Source organism: Lasioglossum baleicum, unplaced genomic scaffold, assembly GCF_051020765.1.
Source record: "Lasioglossum baleicum unplaced genomic scaffold, iyLasBale1 scaffold0073, whole genome shotgun sequence".
In the NCBI taxonomy this organism is placed as follows: Eukaryota; Metazoa; Arthropoda; class Insecta; order Hymenoptera; family Halictidae; genus Lasioglossum; species Lasioglossum baleicum.
Window position 1 is genome coordinate 267,501 of NW_027469133.1, and position 15,000 is coordinate 282,500.

Here is a 15,000-nt window from a genome sequence, read left to right on the forward strand (position 1 = left end):
ATCGTAGAATAGCCCCAAGCGCGCGCTGAACCGCCCGACTCGCCGAACCGTCGAGTCTCTTAAGGATACCGAACGGCCGGCAAGGACGCCGGCGCCGCGCGGTGAATAGCACGCGCGCTTATGGGTGCAAACCGCCGCGGCAACAGCCCGTCCGGCGGGGCTGTTGGGACTTAGAAAAATTTTTGCATGAAAAATTTTTTTGTACAACACAATAAATATTTATATTTCCAGGATATTTAACACAAAATATTCAACTTTTCATATACTATCTCGGCACTTTGAACATTTTTCAAGTCCAACCGCCAAGAGTAAACTTATCTTTCTATCGTATCTAGACCATTATAAATATTAGATCATTGTATAATAAAGCATTCTAACAATAAATATCAAGTATCAAAGCTCTAGGATGAATATTTATCGAATAAACTCAGAATAATGTTCCGGGCGCATTGCGTGCAACTCCGACCGAAGCGAAATTTTTCTAAGTCCAACCGCCAAGAGTAAACTTTTTTCCTAGCGTTCCCAGACCATTATAAATATTAGATCATTGTATAATAACGCATTCTAACAATAAATATCAAGTATCAAAGCTTTAGGATGAATATTTATCGAATAAACTCAGAATAATGTTCCGGGCGCATTGCGAGCAACTCCGACCGAGCGAAATTTTTCTAAGTCCAACCGCCAAGAGTAAACTTTTTTCCTAGCGTTCCCAGACCATTATAAATATTAGATCATTGTATAACAACGCATTCTAACAATAAATATCAAGTATCAAAGCTCTAGGATGAATATTTATCGAATAAACTCAGAATAATGTTCCGGGCGCATTGCGAGCAACTCCGACCGAGCGAAATTTTTCTAAGTCCAACCGCCAAGAGTAAACTTTTTTCCTAGCGTTCCCAGACCATTATAAATATTAGATCATTGTATAATAACGCATTCTAACAATAAATATCAAGTATCAAAGCTTTAGGATGAATATTTATCGAATAAACTCAGAATAATGTTCCGGGCGCATTGCGAGCAACTCCGACCGAGCGAAATTTTTCTAAGTCCAACCGCCAAGAGTAAACTTTTTTCCTAGCGTTCCCAGACCATTATAAATATTAGATCATTGTATAATAACGCATTCTAACAATAAATATCAAGTATCAAAGCTCTAGGATGAATATTTATCGAATAAACTCAGAATAATGTTCCGGGCGCATTGCGAGCAACTCCGACCGAGCGAAATTTTTCTAAGTCCAACCGCCAAGAGTAAACTTTTCTCCCCGAGCTCCCGCACGACTTTAATCGTTATATCCACGCACGATACCGCTTGTCATCAATATTTCTCGAGTTTCAAAGCTCTCGGACGCGTATTGCTTCAGTTTTTGAGAAATATTGCTCCGACCGCCAAGAGTAAACTTATCTTTCCGGCTTACTCGGACAATTATAAATATTAGATCATCGTGTGGTAAAGCATTTCGAAGACAAATATCAAGTATGAAAGCGCTCGGATGAGTATTTATCGAATAAACTGAGAATAATGTTCGGAGCGCATCGCTTGCTCGGCCGCTCGAACGAATCGTTCGCGCGCCGAGGCGCGTCGGATCGCCGTGCGAAGGAGCTCGAGCGAAATTTTTCTAAGTCCAACCGCCAAGAGTAAACTTTTCTCCCCGAGCTCCCGCACGACTTTAATCGTTATATCCACGCACGATACCGCTTGTCATCAATATTTCTCGAGTTTCAAAGCTCTCGGACGCGTATTGCTTCAGTTTTTGAGAAATATTGCTCCGACCGCCAAGAGTAAACTTATCTTTCCGGCTTACTCGGACAATTATAAATATTAGATCATCGTGTGGTAAAGCATTTCGAAGACAAATATCAAGTATGAAAGCGCTCGGATGAGTATTTATCGAATAAACTGAGAATAATGTTCGGAGCGCATCGCTTGCTCGGCCGCTCGAACGAATCGTTCGCGCGCCGAGGCGCGTCGGATCGCCGTGCGAAGGAGCTCGAGCGAAATTTTTCTAAGTCCAACCGCCAAGAGTAAACTTTTCTCCCCGAGCTCCCGCACGACTTTAATCGTTATATCCACGCACGATACCGCTTGTCATCAATATTTCTCGAGTTTCAAAGCTCTCGAACGCGTATTGCTCCAGTTTTTGTGAAATATTGCTCCGACCGCCAAGAGTAAACTTATCTTTCCGGCTTACTCGGACAATTATAAATATTAGATCATCGTGTGGTAAAGCATTTCGAAGACAAATATCAAGTATGAAAGCGCTCGGATGAGTATTTATCGAATAAACTGAGAATAATGTTCGGAGCGCATCGCTTGCTCGGCCGCTCGAACGAATCGTTCGCGCGCCGAGGCGCGTCGGATCGCCGTGCGAAGGAGCTCGAGCGAAATTTTTCTAAGTCCAACCGCCAAGAGTAAACTTTTCTCAGCGAGCTCCCGCACGACTTTAATCGTTATATCCACGCACGATACCGCTTGTCATCAATATTTCTCGAGTTTCAAAGCTCTCGAACGCGTATTGCTCCAGTTTTTGTGAAATATTGCTCCGACCGCCAAGAGTAAACTTATCTTTCCGGCTTACTCGGACAATTATAAATATTAGATCATCGTGTGGTAAAGCATTTCGAAGACAAATATCAAGTATGAAAGCGCTCGGATGAGTATTTATCGAATAAACTGAGAATAATGTTCGGAGCGCATCGCTTGCTCGGCCGCTCGCACGAATCGTTCGCGCGCCGAGGCGCGTCGGATCGCCGTGCGAAGGAGCTCGAGCGAAATTTTTCTAAGTCCAACCGCCAAGAGTAAACTTTTCTCCCCGAGCTCCCGCACGACTTTAATCGTTATATCCACGCACGATACCGCTTGTCATCAATATTTCACGAGTTTCAAAGCTCTCGAACGCGTATTGCTCCAGTTTTTGTGAAATATTGCTCCGACCGCCAAGAGTAAACTTATCTTTCCGGCTTACTCGGACAATTATAAATATTAGATCATCGTGTGGTAAAGCATTTCGAAGACAAATATCAAGTATGAAAGCGCTCGGATGAGTATTTATCGAATAAACTGAGAATAATGTTCGGAGCGCATCGCTTGCTCGGCCGCTCGAACGAATCGTTCGCGCGCCGAGGCGCGTCGGATCGCCGTGCGAAGGAGCTCGAACGAAATTTTTCTATGTCCAACCGCCAAGAGTAAACTTTTCTCAGCGAGCTCCCGCACGACTTTAATCGTTATATCCACGCACGATACCGCTTGTCATCAATATTTCTCGAGTTTCAAAGCTCTCGAACGCGTATTGCTCCAGTTTTTGTGAAATATTGCTCCGACCGCCAAGAGTAAACTTATCTTTCCGGCTTACTCGGACAATTATAAATATTAGATCATCGTGTGGTAAAGCATTTCGAAGACAAATATCAAGTATGAAAGCGCTCGGATGAGTATTTATCGAATAAACTGAGAATAATGTTCGGAGCGCATCGCTTGCTCGGCCGCTCGAACGAATCGTTCGCGCGCCGAGGCGCGTCGGATCGCCGTGCGAAGGAGCTCGAGCGAAATTTTTCTAAGTCCAACCGCCAAGAGTAAACTTTTCTCCCCGAGCTCCCGCACGACTTTAATCGTTATATCCACGCACGATACCGCTTGTCATCAATATTTCACGAGTTTCAAAGCTCTCGAACGCGTATTGCTCCAGTTTTTGTGAAATATTGCTCCGACCGCCAAGAGTAAACTTATCTTTCCGGCTTACTCGGACAATTATAAATATTAGATCATCGTGTGGTAAAGCATTTCGAAGACAAATATCAAGTATGAAAGCGCTCGGATGAGTATTTATCGAATAAACTGAGAATAATGTTCGGAGCGCATCGCTTGCTCGGCCGCTCGAACGAATCGTTCGCGCGCCGAGGCGCGTCGGATCGCCGTGCGAAGGAGCTCGAGCGAAATTTTTCTAAGTCCAACCGCCAAGAGTAAACTTTTTTCCTAGCGTTCCCAGACCATTATAAATATTAGATCATTGTATAATAACGCATTCTAACAATAAATATCAAGTATCAAAGCTCTAGGATGAATATTTATCGAATAAACTCAGAATAATGTTCCGGGCGCATTGCGAGCAACTCCGACCGAGCGAAATTTTTCTAAGTCCAACCGCCAAGAGTAAACTTTTTTCCTAGCGTTCCCAGACCATTATAAATATTAGATCATTGTATAATAACGCATTCTAACAATAAATATCAAGTATCAAAGCTTTAGGATGAATATTTATCGAATAAACTCAGAATAATGTTCCGGGCGCATTGCGAGCAACTCCGACCGAGCGAAATTTTTCTAAGTCCAACCGCCAAGAGTAAACTTTTTTCCTAGCGTTCCCAGACCATTATAAATATTAGATCATTGTATAATAACGCATTCTAACAATAAATATCAAGTATCAAAGCTCTAGGATGAATATTTATCGAATAAACTCAGAATAATGTTCCGGGCGCATTGCGAGCAACTCCGACCGAGCGAAATTTTTCTAAGTCCAACCGCCAAGAGTAAACTTTTTTCCTAGCGTTCCCAGACCATTATAAATATTAGATCATTGTATAACAACGCATTCTAACAATAAATATCAAGTATCAAAGCTCTAGGATGAATATTTATCGAATAAACTCAGAATAATGTTCCGGGCGCATTGCGAGCAACTCCGACCGAGCGAAATTTTTCTAAGTCCAACCGCCAAGAGTAAACTTTTCTCCCCGAGCTCTCGCACGAGTTTAATCGTTATATCCACGCACGATACCGCTTGTCATCAATATTTCTCGAGTTTCAATGCTCTCGGACGCGTATTGCTCGAGTTTTTGAGAAATATTGCTCCGACCGCCAAGAGTAAACTTATCTTTCCGGCTTACTCGGACAATTATAAATATTAGATCATCGTGTGGTAAAGCATTTCGAAGACAAATATCAAGTATGAAAGTGTTAGCATGAGTATTTATCGAGTTATTGAGAAATAATTTTCCGAGTTATATTTCGACGTGTACTAATCGTGTTCTATCGGTCGTGCGGGTAAACGGCGGGAGTCAGTTTTGGTCTGTACTGTTAGCTAGATCGTCCCCGGATATGTTTGCGATGCGCGTGTTTGGATTAACGAGTTTCCCTCTGTCCCTACCTTTTTTTTCGTTCAAACCATGTCTGTGGATTTGTGCGGATATTGAGATGCCGGTTTTGGGCCATTTAATTGTCAATAAAACAACATGTAATTGTTTGAAATTATACACTATGTTCATATTGTATTATTCGTATCTTATTAATAAAATAAAAAATTTATATTTTAATTTTTTACTTTTAAATCACATGTATTATTTTCAGGTGGCATTCGTATGGGATAATTGGTTATTTCAGCTACATTGTTCTAATAATATAAGGAATATGCTGCTAGAACTCCGGCAATACGCTGCTAGAAGATGAAGCAGTACGGCGCTACAACATGAAGGTATACGCCGCTGGAACTCTGGAAATGGGCCGCTGTAAATAAGGCAATACGCCGCTGTGAATAAGGCAATACGCCGCTGTAAGTAGAAGCAACACGCCGCTGTAAATAGAGGCAATACGCCGCTGTGAATAAGGCAATACGCCGCTGTAAATAGAGGCAATACGCCGCTGTGAATAAGGCAATACGCCGCTGTGAATAGAAGCAATACGCCGCTGTGAATAAGGCAATACGCCGCTGCAGACGAAAGCAATACGCCGCCGGAACTGAAAGCAATACGCCGCTGCAGACGAAAGCAATACGCCGCCGGAACTGAAAGCAATACGCCGCTGCAGGCGAAAGCAATACGCCGCCGGAACTGAAAGCAATACGCCGCTACAGACGAAAGCAATACGCCGCTGCAGACGAAAGCAATACGCCGCTACAGTCGAAAGCAATACGCCGCTGGGATCGAAAGCAATACGCCGCTGGAGCTGAAAGCAATACGCCGCTACAAAATGAAAGCAATACGGCGCTGGAACTTTGAAATTCTTCGAGTATACAGACACACGCTTGGATAAGTACGTCCGCGGTGGTCTCGGTGGATCGTACGTCGTCGTGACGCGATATTCGTATACTTTCTCTACCAGGTTCGCGCGGCATTAACAATAAATAAATAAATAAATAAATAATAAATAATTATCGCGTGTTTTTATTAGAGAGTTATGTCTCGTTATATAGTTGCGTTTCTCAAGTGAAATTCAAACGATACTAGATTGCATGTCTTTCTCTCTCTCTCGTTCGATCAAGCGTATGATTCTTAGCGTCGAAATGAAAAAAAAAAGAAAATTGAAATTCTATCTACTCTTCCGTGTACTAAAAATGGAAAGAGAACTCTGAAATGCACACGACGATGAGCAAAAGTCTGAATAATAATAATAGTTGATTGTTAATTTAGGAAAAAAAAAAGAAATCATATATTATGTTCTCTCACAAATAATACGCGAAGCGTAGCGTGTACAAATTTCCCCGTGCGCGCGTATAATATGTGGACGAGAAAAATTTCAAAGTTCCAGCGGCGTATTGCTTTCGTCTGCAGCGGCGTATTGCTTTCTGTTCCAGCGGCGTATTGGTTTCATGTTTGGCGGCGTATCGGTTCTCGCCCCCTGCGCGCGCTCGCCGCCACCCGTGCGCGCGCCGTTCTTTTTAAAGTACCAGCGGCGTATCGGTTCCCAGCGGCGTATTGGTTTCGCGTTTGGCGGCGTATTGGTTTTCGCCCCCCGGCGCGACCGAAACGCGGGAATCTGTTCTTTTTTTTTAAGTGCCACCGGCGTATTGGTTTGCATAGCGTACACCGCAGGACCTGTAGTACATGTTCCAGCGGCGTATTGCTTTTAAAAAAAATAAAAAGAAATAACACAACACACCGCGAGGTGTGTGTATGTTACTTCTTCTATATCGTATAGCGTACAACACAAGCAATATGCGTGTACGTAAAATATAATGTATAAGGGGCCTCGTCTAACCGACAAGACGAATCCCCAAGCATAGGGCTGAGTCTCAACAGATCGCAGCGTGGTAACTGCTCTACCGAGTACAACACCCCGCCCGGTACCTAAGTCGTCTACAGACGATTCCGAGTCTCGACGTCGAACTTGGAGTACCCATGATCGACCGTTAGAACGCCGTGTCCGTCGGTGTCGGAGAGATCCCGACGACGGGTACAAAGACGTCCGTACGGCAAAATGGGGCCCGTGCGATGACCGGCCACGAGGACCATGCCACCTAGTAGTGTCACATTGTTTTGAGCCTTTCGACCCACACGAAACTCCTTAGGAAATATCGTTGCCTCCTTTGACTAGAAAGGATACGGCCTTAGAGGCGTTCAGGCATAATCCCACGGATGGTAGCTTCGCACCACCGGCCGCTCGACCGAGTGCGTGAACCAAATGTCCGAACCTGCGGTTCCTCTCGTACTGAGCAGGATTACTATCGCAACGACTAGTCATCAGTAGGGTAAAACTAACCTGTCTCACGACGGTCTAAACCCAGCTCACGTTCCCTGTTGGCGGGTGAACAATCCGACGCTTGGCGAATTCTGCTTCGCAATGATAGGAAGAGCCGACATCGAAGGATCAAAAAGCGACGTCGCTATGAACGCTTGGCCGCCACAAGTCAGTTATCCCTGTGGTAACTTTTCTGACACCTCTTGCTGAAAACTCTTCAAGCCAAAAGGATCGATAGGCCGTGCTTTCGCAGTCTCTATGCGTACTGAACATCGAGATCAAGCCAGCTTTTGCCCTTTTGCTCTACGCGAGGTTTCTGTCCTCGCTGAGCTGGCCTTAGGACACCTGCGTTATTCTTTGACAGATGTACCGCCTCAGTCAAACTCCCCGCCTGGCAGTGTCCTCGAATCGGATCACGCGGGAGTATTGACGGCGATCAGCCGTTAAGCCTCACGCCACTCTTACACGCTTGGCTCTAGAACACCGTGACAACCGGGTCATAAGACCTCGGTGCACGCGCTCCGCCTAACCGAGTAAGTAAAGAAACGATGAAAGTAGTGGTATTTCACCGGCGATGTTTGACCATCTCCCACTTATGCTACACCTCTCATGTCTCCTTACAATGCCAGACTAGAGTCAAGTTCAACAGGGTCTTCTTTCCCCGCTAATTTTTCCAAGCCCGTTCCCTTGGCAGTGGTTTCGCTAGAAAGTAGATAGGGACATTTAATGTGCACCCGGCCTCCCCGAAGGTAGACATCGGATATGCTTCCTCGCCGTTAAGGCATACGCATAGCATAAATTTTATATCTACTTTTAGCGAGGCGGCTCCACTGTTCAAGTAGAGCGGGCAATGGAAAAATCCAGCAGTGCCACCGAGACGTGTACGGTGGACGAGTTCTTTGGCCGCAGGCGGCCGATCGAGGATAGCTCCTCGCTCGGTCGCCTACGCTCACGGGGAACCACGGGAAGGCGAACTCGCTGCGTGCCGCTCGCACGCACACCCGACCCTTAAGGGCGATGGAAGTAGGAAGAGAGGAGAGGCGGGACTCCTGAAAATAAAGTGGAACATTTCTGTTCCTTGGTGGAGGTCCGGCGCGGCAGTGTATCCGCAAGTCTTCTCGCGGGGCTGACGTGCCCTCCCGAGCGCTACGATGCAGCTCGATAGGACGCTCCGGTTTGTCCAAGTTTCACGTTGTCCTTGGTATTTTATTTAAGTCTTCGCGCTTTCACTTACACTTAGTTTTCCTTTACACTTTACACTTTACACTTTTCACTTACTTACTTCTTCCTTGTCTGTCTCTACTTCTGATCCTGAAGTGCCTTCAGCCACAGGGTTTCGCGGCAGAACTCTTCGAACAGAGAGGAGGTCTCTGGAGACGATACTAGGTGATGTGCCGCTTCCGGCCATCTCCAATCGCCGATGGGAACTATGTCTCGCAGAGCCTCCCTCTGAGGGTCGAAGATCGGGCAGTCGAGGAGGAAGTGTCCGACTGTGTCCTCCTCGCTTCCGCAGGCGCAGTTGCTGCTGTCGATGGCTCCGTACGCATGGAGTCGCGCGTTGAATTTTCCGTGGCCTGTGAGCACTTGCGATGTGTAGTGGCTCGGTCTCATCCACTTCGCTTCCATCCGCTCTTCGATGCCGTTGAAGAAGGCGTGTGTTGTTCGGCCTTTGTGGGAGGCATCCCACTTGGTCTGCCACACCTTCGCTGCTTCCGCCTGTAACAAATCTTTTGCATCGTCGTTTCCCGCGCGTACGACGATGCTCCCGAACCTGGCGTCCATACCGTTCCTCGTCTTGAAGAGTGCCCTACGCTGCTCTAGCAAGATGTCGATCGGGACCGCTCCGGCTACGACGCACATGCTGTCCCACGATGACCAGCGATATGCGCCAGTCACCGCAATAAGAGCACGACGCTGCATGCCCCTGAGCGTTCTCAGTTCTTTCTCTCCGCACAAGTCTGACCAGCCGGCGGCTGCATAAGTCGCCATCGGCAGGAAGACTCCGCGATATATTACGGAGAGAGCCCTGAATCTAAGTCCCCATCGGCTTCTCGCGAGCTTCCCGAATTTCGCGAAGAGCGACCCGACCTTGTCGCATTGGTATTGGCAGTGGGATCGGACACCCATGCCGCTATCGAAGTGGACGCCTAGGTATCGCACGGCGGACTTGAACGCGATTGTAGTTTGCCCTATTCGAATGGTCGGTGGTCTGTTCGTGAAATTTGCCTTGTGCCGAACGGTCTTTCGTTTCCTATCCGGGCGCGAGCCTCCTCTGCTTCCTAGTAATTTCTGCTCGATGTAGCCGCTCTTAAGCACGATTGCTTCCGTTTTGCGGGCTGACAGTTCGAGCTTCGCGGATTTGCACCAGCTTACGATCTGGTCGACAGCTTGTTGTGCCTTGTCTTCTATCTCTTTCCTACTGTTCCCGGTTATAACTATGATGAGGTCGTCCGCGTACGCGATGAATTTACCCGGGATCAATTCTTCGAGTATTCTCAGGAGTTCGTCGAACATAAGATTCCAGCACGCCGGTGCGAGGACAGAGCCCTGAGGGCATCCTCTAGAGGCGCGCTTGGAAACCCTCTCTTCTCCTACCGCAATGCTCACATTGCGGTCGTCGAAGTAGTTCGCGATCACCTGGAATACGTTTCGCGGGCAGCCACGCTCTCTTAGACTCCGCAGTACTAAGGGCCACCAAACGTTGTCGAACGCGCCCGAAATGTCGAAGAGCAGCCCCACCGCATATCGATCCTCGGTAGAATCAACTATGCGGCGTAGCTCGGCGATCGCGAGCTCTGTCGATTTGTTAGGCATGAAGCCGTACTGCCGATCGGAAATCTGGCCCGGTGCCATCGCGGTCTGGTCTATTCTCCTCTTGAGGAGTTTCTCGAATAGTTTCCCTACAACAGAGAGGAGGCAAATCGGTCGGTATGATTTCGGGTCCTTCACGTCTTTCCCTTCGCCCTTCAAGAGAACTCTGAGGGAGCCCTCCTTCCAGATCGAGGGGAAGACGCCCCACTGAAGGCACCCGTTGAAGAGCCGTACCAGTTGGTCGGGAATGACTTTGGCCGCTGCCTTTAGCACTCCGACTTCAATACAATCAAGCCCCGGTGCTTTATTATTTTTGAAGGTCTTAACCGCGTCGATGACTTCCTCTTTAACGAACGGAGAGGCGTCTTCAGTGCTTGGCGCGATCCGTGCACTTTCTCTAATCGTACGCTGCTCGGGCGTATCTTCTTCTACGCGATCTTCGGGGACGTGTGCTTCCAGCAGCAACTTAGCTGTTTCTACCGCGCTGGTCGTATGACCATTATCACGCCGGAGTGTGCTAAGCACACTCTGAACTTGGAGTTTCTTCGCCTGGAGTTTGTATACGGTACCCCAGGGCTCCTCGTTCCCGTGCGACGTTACGAACTTCTGCCAGCTCCTGAGCTTCGCCTTCTTCACCTCCCTGCTGTACTCACGCACCGAAGAGCGGTAGGCCAGCTTCTTCTGGGGGCGAGCGAGCTCGTCTCTTTCTTGCTGGAAGGCACGTGTCCGCTGGTATGCGGCCTTCTTGAGCTCCGTGAGCTCTTTCGTCCACCACGGGTTGGACTTCCTAAACTTACGTTTACGTGGCATCGACGCTGTGCAGGCATCAGTTATGATGTCTGCAAGCGTTTCTGCCATTTTCTCGACCCCCTCCGCCGACTCCAGTTCGAGGGGCGCCAGTCTCGTTCGGGAGAGATCGGCTAAGCGCTCCTCGAACTTCTCCCAGTTGGCTTTCTTCGTGTTGAATCTGGTGTTGGCTGCGTTCCGTCCTGCTGATGATGGTGAAGTCTTCTTTGGTGCCCGCAGTCTGATGTCCACGGCTCTGTGGTCGCTCGTTGTCCAGTCGTCCCTGACGTTCCATTCGCGGATGAGTCCTGCCATTGATGGTGACGCCAATGTCACGTCGATGTAGGATGATCCTCCCGGTGTCCAGAAGGTTGCTGGCTGCTTGATGTCGTTCACAACTTCCATGTTGAACGATGCTATGAGTGCTTCCAACTGGGCTCCTCTGTCGTCGGCGGTCTGTGGGCCCCAGAGGGGTGATCGCGCGTTCGCGTCTAACGAAACTAACATTCTCTGCCCCCTCAGCGAACGGAACACCATTTCGAGGTGGCTGAGGTGCTTCTCTATCTCGTCGCAGTACTGAAAGTAGCACGACACGACGTAGAACGAGCAGCCGGGTGCCAGCACTTCCGCACATGCGCAGTGGGAGTTGCTGAGCTGCGAGACGAATACTACGTCGAAGTGAGGGTTACAAACGGCTACGGCAGCCCACGGAGTTTGTGTTTGGTCGGCCACGATCCTTACTCCGGTTCCTAAGCTACAGATAGTGCTGCTCGCGCCCTGCTTCCTGACGTACATTTCCTGCAATAACAGGACGTCAAGTCGCTTTTCGGCTACAAGCTGACGCACTTCGCCGCTGACTACATCTGAACGTCGCATGTTCAGTTGCATTATCCTAATTCCCGTGTACGCATTCGCGGTCGCGGGCTCCGAGAGCCTTTCTCCTTGTTGTACGTTCGAGTGGGTAGTGGGGACGCTGGTCGAGAGCGGAGACAAAGCGCTTGCGGGCACAGAAGCCCTGGTCGACGCGGGCACGGACGCGGTTTCGCACGCAATCGCGGGACTGTTCGCGGAGCTAATCGCGGAGCTAATTCCCGATTCCCTTCCCGGGTGGTTTTGGACGGCCTGAAGACCGGAACCTCGTTGGGTCTGCACCATCGTCGGCGCGGAGAGGGAGGAAGCGCGGTGATGAGAATTCGCGAGGGAGGCGGCCGCAGTCGTCGATCGCGTTACACGGAGGCTCCGCGTCTCGACCGATGGTGCGACCGTGTGTGTCCCACGTTGTCCTCCGACCTCTGACGGGCGAAGTGTTGCCGGCCGAAGTCTTCTCACCGCTTCCATGTTAGTCTCCCCCGGCCCAGCTCCCACCCGGAGATCCGAATGGGGAGCGAGTTTACCTCCGGAGTCTTTTGAGCTTGAGGAGACCATCATGTTTGTAAATTTTTAGCGCGGCTGGTTTGGTAGACCCCCAGTGCCCGGGTCAGCTGGAAAAGTGAAGGAGTATAGGTTAGTGCACGGAGGGATCCTCCTGTCGGAGCGACTAGTTGTAATTGTTCTCTGTAATTTTGGCCTCTGCCTGACTCTCGATGGAGCTCGAAACCGCGGTCACAGTGTGACTCTCGCAGGGGTTCCGGGCCTCGGTCGGCAGCGGCTCGTTTCCGACAGGGTGCTAGCACGTCGGGTGGGACGGCCCAGCGGCTAGGGAAATGGGAGACAAGTACTTATAGTGGTTGTCTCCTCCACTTTTTAGTGCTCCGTTGGAGCGTCACCTCGGCGTCCACCTTTATATAATTATAGTGACAACGGCGCCTCCGCTTGCATGTTTATCGGCTATCTTCCGGCGGCGTGTTGCTTCCCCCGGTTTTATCAGGTCCCCAGCGGCGTATTGCTTTTGGGTGACCCGATTTTTCTAAGTCCCAGCAGCGTATTGCTTCTGGGATTGTCTTTTCGAGTTGGCGGCGTGTTGCCACTGACTCTGCAGGCTCATTGGGGAGAACATCGCCCCGTCGGATCTTTTTTGCAGCCCTGCACATTGCTGGACATACAACATGCAAATCTGCAAAAGTGCTCAAAGCAAAATAGGAATCAATAAGTACCAGCGGCGTGTTGCCTCTATAGTACTCATCGATTCCTTTAAGTGCTGGAGGCGTATTGCTTCCAGCACTTGCTTATTAGACGGGTGTCGTAGTTCCCGTCTATTTCGACTCATGTCTTTCGCTCCTATTCGCAAGTTCTGAATGCCCTCTTCATTCGACTGCGAGTTCCTCCGACGTTTAGCTCAGTTCCCTCCGTCGGAGGCTTTGTAGTTGCTTCTAGACTACATTATTCATGCAAGCGGTTACACGCCCCCATTAAAACGTGTCTTTGCCGTCGCGTGCCTTCCTCACGCGCCAGCTAGGCGTCGCCCTACCAGCATATGCCTGTTTCACATGCTGGCGGCGCGGTGCGCTCATATCATCACGCACCGCTTGTCACTCCTCTACCCTCATCTTGGCTCGTGGCATTTGCCGCTTGGCTCGGGGTGTAGGCTCCGGTGGGACTACCGGAGGCTTCGCTCACTTAGGAGTTTCTCCCGTGGTGTACGACCGGGTTACGCTCCGGTCCTTCGACACCACGGCGAGGATTTCTCCGATTCAAAGCGAGCCACGGTGATCGCATAGGACTCACTCACGTAGGAGCTCTTTCTTATATTAGAGCCACGGTGGTCTCATAGGACTCACTCACGTAGGAGCTCTTTCTTATATTAGAGCCACGGTGATCTCATAGGACCCACTCACGTAGGAGCTCTTTCTTATATTAGAGCCACGGTGATCTCATAGGACCCACTCACGTAGGAGCTCTTTCTTATATTAGAGCCACGGTGGTCTCATAGGACTCACTCACGTAGGAGCTCTCTCTTATATTAGAGTCACGGTGATCGCATAGGACTCACTCACGTAGGAACTCTTTCTTATACTAGAGCCACGGTGATCGCATAGGACTCACTCACGTAAGAGCTCATTTTACCAGAGCCCCGTTGGTCACCCGAGGGTGTCCAGGTCCTACCACTTGGAGGAGGGGTTGGCGCACCAGGGAATAAAACCCTGGACCTTCTAGGACCCAGTAGATAGGGACAGAGGGAATCTCGTTAATCCATTCATGCGCGTCACTAATTAGATGACGAGGCATTTGGCTACCTTAGAGAGTCATAGTTACGACCGCATCGGGGGGTCTGGGGGGGCCGATGGGCCCCCCCAGTATGACACCCCGAGTGTCAGCCTGCGGCGACGGTGCCCTTACCGCGCTAGAGTAGAGGCATGGAACCGGGGAAGACTCCCTTACAACGTGCACCGACGACATTCCTTCAAACACACGCCCGGACCATCCAGCCTTTCGGACGTAGGGGACTCAGCCACCGCGACTAGACATCTTATTACGCCACTTCGCGGCAGGCGGCAGCCGACCGTCGGGCCACTGACACGGCTAAGCTCGATTACTAGTGACGGACCAGAAGGCCCGCTCCGACATCTCGAACGCTTGCCGGCGTGCCCTCGACGGCAGAAGGCAAGAGTGCTCGGCACTCCCCTTCCTAAGGCCCATGCGCGCACTATGTGAACGAACGGTTCCTATGTGGTCCCTTTCTAAGAGGTTACTGCCACTAAGAGGCCGACACCATATGAGGGGGCGCCGGTAGCCGGCCGGCGGGGCTCCCCCTCCCCTTAGAACCCATGTCTACAAGACTTCTCTTGTACCGTTTGATGGGTGACCGTCGAGCTGCGTCACGGCTCTACCACACATCTTTACTGCAAGCGGCATCCGTTGCCCACCACCGGAGGTGTGGGATTGGGTAGCTCACACAAGCAGTTTTAAACGTAAATGTCGTGTGGTCTGCACCAGGGACTCGTCTCGGATACTAGACTGCACCGAGCTGCAGTCCGACACCTTAGGGGACAAGCACCCACGAC

The 15,000-nt window shown here is 49.6% G+C and overlaps 1 pseudogene; it reads right to left on the bottom strand.

Moving 5' to 3' along the window:
• Nucleotides 1-14,123: 14,123 nt before the first annotated feature.
• LOC143219800 (large subunit ribosomal RNA) overlaps nt 14,124-15,000 on the bottom strand; it is a 4,749-nt pseudogene continuing 3,872 nt past the window's right edge.